Consider the following 9,202-nt stretch of genomic DNA (forward strand, 5'->3'; position numbering starts at 1 on the left):
TTACAATTCTCTCTGTAAACTCCTTTCAGACTGCTGTGTCTGCAAAGTGGATTTTAGAATGTTATAAACCCTGGCATTGGAAAAGGGCATCAGGGCTGGACAGAGCCCCTCCGTATCAGTCATCAGGGCTGGCAGGTGGGCAGAGAGAGAGAAGAGCCTCGGCAAAGGCACCAAGGGCCTCCTACCCCTGGTGGTCAGCACTTGGCCACCAAGAGCTCACAGGGAGTTCATGGGAGGAGGGGGGAGAAATGCAGAACAGAAACTCCAAGGTGTCTGAGTGAAGCTCCGAGGCAAAGGCCTTGTTGCTCTATCTGAAAATGTGGTTCCGGGGAAAGGCCAGTAAGTGTCATTCAGGGGTCTATCATGTGCTTTCTTAGGAGGACACAGACAGCACAGAAGTGGTGATCCTGCCCGTATGGGAGCTGACCTTCTAGTTGGGGAAATAAGACAAAGACAGCTAAGTTAGAAGGAGCAATTTCCTGGGGGAAATATCCTGTATTAACTTCAAGTTGAGCCCCTGGAACTAAATTTCTTGCTGTGGATTCTGGCTCCACCCTCTTCCCAGCTGTAACCTAAGGGAAGTTGAGAGCTCAGTTTCCTCATCTCCAATGGGCATAGACAGTGCCGTGCCTACACTGAAGGCCTGGAGTGAGGATCAAATGGGCTACCCTGGTGAAGATTCAGCCCATAAAAAGTGCTCATATTAGCAGCAGACACCACTATTTCAGAGGTGGAATATAGTTAAGCTCTAACATAGCACAAAGTTTCTAAGACTTCAGAAAAACAGAAAGTAAGTTGGATTGCAGATGGCCGGGAAAAGTAGGTTGGATTTAGATTAGCAATGGAGAGGGGCCCAAGTACTTAGACCATACAGATAATGAGAGAGCAGGCCCAGAGCCCTGCGTCCCCATCCCCAGGCCAGTCTGTGTGTCAGCCTGCCTAGAGTAGAGGCCTGGCCAGTGTGCCGGGAAATTGGATTCATTTACGTGGGCGGAATTGTCTAAATGGGCAGAGTCTGAAAACTGCCCTGGAGTCTGCCCCACTGAATAGGACGGGTGGGAGGGAGAAAAGCAATGAGCAAGGCTCCAGGCAGGAGTGGGTGCCAAGAAGGTCGAGTTTCAGGGAGATGAAAGGGCCAACGCTCAGGCCAGACATCTGGGGGCCATGGTGGGGACCTAGGGGTGTAGCATCTGGGATCTTGGTGGGGGAAGGGATGGCTAGAAAGAGGTTTAGAGAAAGGAAATAGCACTTAGTGATGTCCATATGCATAACACAGGCATCGTGGAACTTGAAGATCTTCAATGAAGTCTTTTTTTTTTTTGCAGTATTTGGCTGGAGGCTGGGTTTGAACCCACCTCCTCTGGCATACGGTGCCAGTGCCCTACTCCTTTGAGCCACAGGTGCTGCCCATCTTCATGAAGTCTTGCCTGTGTTCATTTGGGTATTCTGGCTTTAAGGAATAGACATGCACTCAAGTCAAGTAATGAAAGACTTTTATTTAAGCATCAGAACTCAGGAAAAGCTACACCAACTAAATAACAAAGGCGGCTTCAGGGAGACTGGAAGATGTTTGCTGTTTTATTTTGACACTCCCCAGTCACAGCCTTAACTAACGTCATGTGTCTGCGTCACCATTTTTTCACTTCTGTCAAATTCCCTCCCTCTTCACAAATATATTTCCTGCTCTCTTTAGTGTACTTGGGAGAATATTTTGTACATATTCAAGTACCATATTTTCTTTTCCTCCATAAATTATATTCTTTGTAGCTTTCCACCTCGGAGGCTAAGCCATGAAATCCCTTGTCCTGTGAGAAAGTAATGGGTTTGAAAAACCAGGCTCAGATGAGAGAGGGAATTTCTAAATCAATTTATTTCAAGAAGCAACTTGGAGGAATCAGGGCACAGGATCCCTCCTGGGTGCAGAAAGGATACTCTTTCTGTCGGACATGGCTAAGTCACAAGGGTTAACTCGCGGTGGTGCATGGTGATAAGGGGCTGGTGAAGTCCCCACCCTTACTAGCTGGAAGAACTGTGTGCAGGAGAGAGACGGAGATGGAAGGAGACGTTTTGTCTTCTTTCATCTCCCACCACCACCTCAGGGCCAAGCTTCAATTGTAGTGGGCAGTTTTAGAGGTGTCCAGGAGATTGGGAGTGCTTGAGTAGCACGAGGATCTTTCTCAACTCCATGCCTGGGGCTCTAGAAGGCAGTCATTTCCCATGCTCCCCTCTGCTGCTCCCTGGGACAAGTTCATCAAAGCAAACTTGGAGGTGCCATGTGGTGGAGGGGATAAACTTCCTGATGTTTCAGGTTTGGGGGCTCTGCTTTTGGTGTTCTAGTAGTGTGGATTCACTGTGGGGGAAACAGAGTTTGGGGAGCTCTGTTTCTTAGCAAGGGTGTTTTGATGCTGGGGTGGATGAACGGGAGACACAGCCCTCTAGGAAGGGTGGTTAGTGTTGGTAGAATGTAGTGAGACCACGTGAACCAGGGAGGACCCTCAGCCAATGTCCAAGCCACAAGAGGCCACATCACAAGTGACACCAGCAGTGCAATGCAGCCACAAGTGCCAGTGGGGCCAGCTGTGCTGGTGTTCCTGGCCATGGCAGTGGAGATGAAGAGACAAAGGATATTGCTTTTCAGCCTCAAAACCACAGGTCACCTAAGTTCCACCTGCCCCATAGCCACAGACGCCCTATTAAAATAGAGAAGGGAAAGGAATAAGATTTGGAAAAACTCAGTAATACCTAAAAGAATGTCAAAATTATTATGTCAAATTAAGAATTTGACTAGGGTATTTTGTTTTGTTTTTTATCTTTTGTTACCCAATGAGCGTGGGCTTGTGCCAAAGATTTTTTTTCTGGAGACAGAGTCTCATTCCGTTAACCAGGCTAGAGTGTCGTGGCCTCAGCCTAGCTCACAGCAACTTCAACCTGCTGGGCTCAAGTGATCCTCCTGCCTCAGCTTCCCAAGCAGCTGGGACTATAGCTGCCTGGCTAGTTTTTCCCTTTTTAGAAGTAGGGTTTACCCCTTGCTCAGGCTGGTCTCAAACTCCACAGCTCAAGGGATCCTTCCTCCCCCCCATCCCCATATTGCTAGGATTACAGGTGTGAGCTACCAATCTCAGCCTGTTTATGCAAGATTAAAACAGTTACAATAGAGAAATAGAGAAGCTGTATTTTCTCTGCACAGTGGAATTGTAATTTAAATAAATTTCTAACCCCACCACCAGAGTGTCTGTTTGCTCCTGGTTTCCACTCGCTCGTAATCTCACCTGTGTCTGGCCCATCATGGCTGCCCAGCAAACTTCCCAATTGCTCTCTAAATCATTACCTACAATTTCATGTTTCACTGTTAAGTGTCTGACTTGCTCCCTATTTGTCAGTTTAAGGGCTCCCCAGTCAGAGAATCTGCTTACTCCAAATTGTTTTGGTTTTAGTTTTAGTTTTTGTTTTGAGCCTGGTTGTATGGACTGAGATCTGACTTTTGGGTTAGTAAACAGGAAAACAGAGCTATGCGCAGGGGAATTTCCAAGAAAGCTTGTGAGGTAGATAAATTAATAGAATAATCACTTCTTCATTAGGTCACCGATGCTTAAAGTCATGATGAAAGAAGAACCAGGAAAAGAGCCTTGTAGAAATATAAAACCGTTCTATCCTGATAACACTTTCCTTCCCTCGACGCCTCTCCAATAGACTTATGTCGGAGCAATTGGGTTTTTCTACTACTAGAAATAAGCTTCAGGCGTTTGTTAAGTTTCAGCTCCTTTTCCCATATGGGGAATCAGGAATCAATTAATTCTTCTTATGCAGACTTTTATTTATGTATTATAAATACCCAGATATTATAGTTAATAAAGTGTATCTATGGAATATATTTTTTTTAATTCAAATATATTAAAACAGAACAACTAAAACCACACCATGTAGGATTCTTATTTGAAGACTGAGAAGATAGCTCAGAATTTTGCAGTCGCTCTGGGCTATAATTATGAAAATCACCATCATTTCTCTTTATATGTGCTTCCAACAGAGTTTTGGTTAATAGTCTACGTCAGCTTATAATGTGTCTCTTAGGTTGCATCTATTCCAAGTCTCATTCCATGCAAAAGCAAGGTTGGGGTGTCCTGCAGTTTATTTCCGATCTCATAAACATCTTTGTCAGGACTCCACATGTTCACACAGCAGGGATGTTAAGGTTCATTTAAGGGGAATGGATTGTAAAGCCCATTTCAGGTGATCTACATACTAGCGCCAGCACAGGCTGGGAGCACACGGCAGAGCCAAATGATGTCCCGAGGGGTGCTGGGAAGCAGAGGTGGCGGCTGGCTCACTCGTGTGTCCAAACCAGCGTGCGGTTCATCTGCCCTTTCCCAAGTCTGCATGGCACTAGCGGCAGTGGCAGGAGGATAGGAGGATTTTGCAGCTGGCTCTGTTTTAAATCTGGGCATTGTGCTCTACTCACAGGCATCACGGGGGTTTATCCACAGCCAAAACAAGAGACCAGTGCAAATGGGAAGGCACCAAAGTCTTGTTTTTCTCATTCAATGCCACTCCTTAGTGTCATAGGTGAAAAAAATTCTCACTTCAATGTCAACTGTAATTGTTGAAAAATGGATCACGATAAAGCCAAATGATAAAAGAATGTGGCTTCAATTATACTTGCAGATAGAAGACAGATTATTGTCCTTTATCCCTATTAACAGGGTTCTTCTATTAATTAATCTTTTTCCAGCAAGTATTTAGTGAACATATACTGTATGCCAGGCTCCCTGTAGCTTACTGAGACACAAATCTTCCTAACTGGCTTTCCTGAATTCTAGCAGAAGCCTCTCCCGCCCCAACCCTGACTTATGAGGGTATTTACTTGTCTGTGGGATTCTTGCTCCCAGAACAGCTTGAAATCTAAGGAGAAAAGAGAGATATAGAGTGACCAGTCTTGAGCAGAGAATTCTATCAAAGGTAGCTGAAAGGCTGGGGGCCTCTGAGTTGGCCTTGACCAATGTCCAACCAGAGTAGGATTTAGCAGGGAAGTTTCTGAGCACCTCCCCAATTGCCTGATCTATAAGGGGCACTAAACACAACTGAGCACAGAATAGGTAAGAACATGGGTTTTTGCAAGCACACTTCTCACGGATTGTGTTCTGTGTGGGTGGAAGGAGCACTTGGACAAGACAGGGGGACTGGGGTGGGGAAAGCTGCAGGCTTCTCATTGGGCAGACTTTGGCAATGGTGAATGGTAAAGGTGTTTTTGATCTGCCCAGTGGGGCCACATGGTTGTGGCAAGAACTGAGTTGCTCAGGAAAGTGACAAGAAACAGAAGGTCCCACACTCATCTTCCGCCCCAGCTCATTCCCTGTGTAGTTCCCACTCTCTCTTCTAGGTTAAACAAGTCAGTGTTTAAACTGGAGCACTTCTCAACCTGTAGGTCTCGACCCACAGGAACTGTATTAAAGGGCCATGGCATTAGGAAGGTTGAGAACCACTGGTTTAAAGAATAGCGGTTTAAAGAGTTGCCCGTTGTTAGCCATCCAAAGTGGCTATTTCATGGTTAGCCATTTTCTTGTCTCTCTGGGAATTCCCATGTGTGTGGCTTAAAAAGGAGAAAGTCAGACATTTGGCTCTCACCCAGTCTCCTCCTCACCTCCCCCAGCTCAGCACATATGAGAGAGATGTGGCACAGCTGGTGTACCCTTGACCATCTCTCCTCTGTCCACCAGCATCTCCCTCTTTCCAGGCACCAGTGCTATTGGGGTGAGCCCTGACAGTGCAGGCCTCCTCAGGGTGGCTCCAGACAGTCTGCTTGCACACACTCCACAGTTCATTGTCACCTGTTTGATACCCCTAGTGGCTCACTAGGTGATTCTTACTGTGTTCTAAAATAATAGTTGAGTATGGATCCACATCTACTTTCTCGGAGAGACTCAGAGTTTAAAAGCAAAGCCTGGGAGATGGGTAGTCATTTCAAAGGCGTGCATCTGCCATGGTGGGCTCTGAGACAGATGGAGAGAGATCTGTCCGTGGCACTCTCAAAACCACAGCACCTGGGGGGAAAGCTCCCCCATTCCTGCCACCAGCCTCTCTTCCTTTAACCTCATCAGTTAAATTCCAAGTTGTTTTCGGGTGCAGTGTGAACCAGAGGATATCAGGATTTGTTACGTGTTCTTTCTCCATTTTCCTTTTTAAACTTCCTCGTCTGCTTCTGGCCCAGCATTTGCTAGCAGCAGAGAATGGTTTTTCAGCATCTTTTCATTTTACGGGGCGATACATTAGTGAGTCTTTTTCTCTGCTTTGAACAACAGGTGCATAGTCGGGGAGAACAGGCTGTAGCAATCAGACTAATATACTCTGTGGGAAGTAAGAATGCCAAGCACTTTAATTGACTCAGGCATTTGGGCTGTGGGACCACTTTAAAGATCTTAGTCTGTAGTAGAACAGTCAGCCAGCTTTCATTTGGGATTCTAAGATGGACTGGGAAACACTTACCTGGGGAGAAGAATTTTGTAAATGTTTTCTTATGATCATACATTAGAATTCAAACACATTTCTTTAATCCTGTTGACAGTTTTCACTGGGAAAAAACTTGAGCAGAATGACTCTTGTGTGATTTGACTCGAACCAACAGGCCCCCTTGCAATTTGAAATAAAAATCCCCTTGGTTCAGAGCTCTTTTCTTCACTGCAGTGATTCATTTTTTTATTTCTAATTGTTAATCTCTTTGATTCCTCCGATTTGATTTTACTTTTGTTTTTTTCTTGAAATACTAAGAATAATGGGCAATAACAGAGAGCTGGGGGGTTGTGCTTAGTTCTCGACACGCAAATTTAGCAGAGATTATTTGGCTGAAGAGTTTTACAAGAAAACACTAAACATCTTTATGGACTGAGATTTTCCATGAACACATGCCCACAGAAGCATCTCCTGAGACAGGTAACATATTATTCTCTTCTTTCTGCATTTTTAAGAAACTGTGAGAGGCGTTAGCGACTATTTGCTAAAAGCGCAGAAGCAAAGACTAAGTGAGGACTGAGAAGTAAACAGCTTGGCTCCAATTTGTTTACATGGATTATTTGATTTAGTTCCTTTATGAAAATGCACTAGTCTGCCTTGTCCTTGTGCTCTAATAATGCAGGAGATGAAAAACTGCATTAAGTCCAAGCATTTTCAGTCTATAAAAGAGTCCTTAGACTCAGAAGGATCTGCATTTCCCAAGTGGACAAAGAGGAACAAAAATTCTATTATTCAAGGAATTTTAAAAAATGAATTTTCATTTGCTGCTGTCAAATGTGAGTATGGAATTTGGAACAGGGTGGAACTTGGAAGCAGATAATATAACTGATTGTGAAGTATTAAAATTCATCAAGGGGTACTCTAGAATATATATGTACATATGTAAAATTTCTTTTATTTCATAACAACCCAATCTGTCGAATTTTGATTTTTTTTTTCCTTATGGAATTTATAAATCGAGGAAGGATTTTGTATACTTCAAGTTTAAATTAACTTTAATGATCGTTTAAATTCCTCAGGCAGATCTTGCGGAAGGAAGAGGCTGGAGGGACAAAAGCTGACAGCACTGGGCGGAGGGTGTGTGGGGAAGTAGCTGGCTTTTAGCATCTGAACCATCAGAGGGAAGAACTCGAAGAATGAACAAATTTTACTTGGAGAGGAGATAAATGACTGTTTCTCTTCACCAAACACACTGCTATTCATACACGACGCTTCATTGAGTCTTCACAGAGGCCTGAAAGTAGAATATTCTCGGTCCCATTTCATGGGGGCAAAAGTTGGAGGCCTGCGGCCCAGCTGCCCGGCTGCCCGGCACTCATATCCTCTGCAGACTAATCCTTTGCTCTTTTTCTTAACCCAAGAGGCCAAGTAAATGCCCCGCTGCTCCACAGTGGATGATTCTTCTAGCTACAAAAATATCAGAGTAGGGGTTATGTTGCCAGAATCAGCAAATAAAAATTCGGGGCACCCTATGTATGCCTCAAATGTTGTATGGGACAGCTTTATATTTAAAAAAAAGTTGTTGTTTACCCGACATTCAAATTTAACTGGTCTCCTGTATTTTATCCAACACCCCCCTGTGGGGGATAATGGGCATGCATGGAAATGGAGGAACGTGAAGGAAAAAGTAGGTAAGAAATCGGAACCCAACAATGAGTCTAAGTTCCAATGAACAGTGAGTAGTCTTCCTGTAGGACAAAAAGATGTCCCTTCCCCTATTGTCATGTGAAGCTGTAGGGGAAGGTGTGATGGTGGAGATACCGAGATGTAGGTAAAGGGGGAAGAAGCTCACTTGTTAGTAAACAGGAACAGTATTGAGTTTTTCTTATCTGGAATGGACTCAGTTCTTATAAGCTGAAGGGATGCCCCTACCATTATATTCCTAATGGCTATTGCCTTAGACACCAGGAGTAGTCACTTGTTACATATGGGTCAAAGGACTAAATTAAGAGAACAAACTTTGGAGTTATCTTAGTTGCCATTTTTAAGCTCTGTCACTTTGATAAGATTACTTAACATCTTTGGGCTTCATTGCCTTTATTTGTATGATAGAGTTGACATGACTGTGTTCTGTTCAGTAAATGTCAGAAGTAGTTTATCTTCATTATTATTTATAGTAGGAACTGGTGAGCACTTTCTGTAAGTACCAGAGAGTAAATATTTTAGGTTTGGTGGACCATAATGTCTATGTCTGTGCCACTGTAATGCAAGAACAGACATAATGCATGCGGATGTGGGTGTGGCTGTGTTCCTATAAAGTTTTCTTTATAAAAACAATCATTGGGTCAGCTCTGGCTTGATGGCTGTAGTATGCCAATCCCTGATTTAAAGTAGGGCTTTTCAGTCACTTCCCAAATCTCACTGTCCTGGGGAAAGGACGGGGAAATAGGGAAGCAGGTACCACTGGAGCTGGTGGCTGAGCAGGATGTATTTCTAGCAGGATATGGGCAGGAGCCACTTACAGTGAGGGTGGAGAGGAGAAGGTGGTAGGGTGAATGACAACTGTCTTTGAGAAGCCCTGAATAGGAAATATGCAGTCTCCCTAGCAAAACCCTAAGGGCGATATTGGGTTTTATGTACTGCTATAATAATATTCACCACATATTAGGTGCGCTTTTGTGTGCTAAGCACTTTAAATGCATTATCTCATTTAGTACACTGAAAATTCTCAAAGAAGAGGTGCTATTACTCTCTTCTA

Source organism: Otolemur garnettii, unplaced genomic scaffold (genome assembly GCF_000181295.1).
Source record: "Otolemur garnettii isolate 467f Iridium unplaced genomic scaffold, OtoGar3 scaffold00098, whole genome shotgun sequence".
In the NCBI taxonomy this organism is placed as follows: Eukaryota; Metazoa; Chordata; class Mammalia; order Primates; family Galagidae; genus Otolemur; species Otolemur garnettii.